Raw genomic sequence first — 1248 nt, 5'->3', positions numbered from 1 at the left:
AACCATGTCTCATATGTATAATGTGTTTATCACATTATGTATGGTGCCCCGCCCCCTATGCCTACAAGTATTTAGATGTGAGTTGCAAGCACCACACATTACCACAAATTCAAATAAAATGTGAGAATGTTCGATATATAGTATTGTTTAGATTGTTTGATATTTAGTTGTAAGCTGCGAACGTCACACATTATCACAAATTCAAATAAAATGTGAGATTGTTTGATGTATAGTATGGTTTAGATTGTTCGGCATTTAGCTGTGAGTTGCAAACGCCATGCATTATCACATTATGGTATAACATGTGCACAACACGTGTATCACCGCTATATTCATGCATGCAATGTTTAAAACACTATGATCTCCTATTAAAATATATGAATCCGCTTTCATATCAAATAATGATCTTTGTTAGTCTCTTACACCCACACAATCCTCTAACCTTTGTAGCTACCACTAACTTTCTCTCGTGCATGCACATGCCCTCCTCGCCCTCCCCCTCCCTCGGCATTCTATCCACCTGGCACATTCATTTTTTTCTTTAGGTCGTTCTCCGAGAGTCTCCACAACTCCTTTCCGACACACACCGATCGATAAACCTCTCCAGCGGTGCCTGCCTACAACATACAAACACACATTCAATCTCCTCCTTTATGTGTCCTTGCCTCGTGTCTCTCATACGGTCAGACACACGTGTAAACTCTTGCCCCTCTTTTCATCGCTCTCACAACGGCACACTCCTCCCCCTATCTAGCTAGTAGTTGGGCCTCTCGCACCACCTCCTAGCTCCATTCTCTCTATCTATCCATCTCGCTGGGCCTTATTTGCCTCTAACAAATGGACGTACACCGACCGATCTCTCGCTATACATATAGCTAGCTAGGTCCTTATAACTCGTTTTTACCCACACGTCAATCGATCTACCTCATTAGTTGTGTCTCTCCCTTCCTCCGACAAACAACAATTGATCTACCGATCTAGTTAGGTTTGCTTACCAAACACATGGTTCCCCTTCATCATTCATGGATGCGTCCCGACAGATCTATCACGCACAGGAACACACAGAAACACATCCCCACTCTTATTGATAACATTGCAGTTCCACCCTCAGTTTGTCTAGTAGGCCTCTCCCACCATCTTCGAGAAGCAACTCCATCACCCATCCAGCACTCTACCCCTCTCCCTCCCTCTCTCCCTCCTCTCTCTCTCTCTCTCTCTCTCTCTCTCTCTCTCTCTCTCTCTCTCTCT

The sequence above is a fragment of the Triticum dicoccoides genome, chromosome 6A (genome assembly GCF_002162155.2).
Source record: "Triticum dicoccoides isolate Atlit2015 ecotype Zavitan chromosome 6A, WEW_v2.0, whole genome shotgun sequence".
Taxonomy (NCBI): domain Eukaryota; kingdom Viridiplantae; phylum Streptophyta; class Magnoliopsida; order Poales; family Poaceae; genus Triticum; species Triticum dicoccoides.
This window is presented reverse-complemented; position numbering follows the sequence as displayed.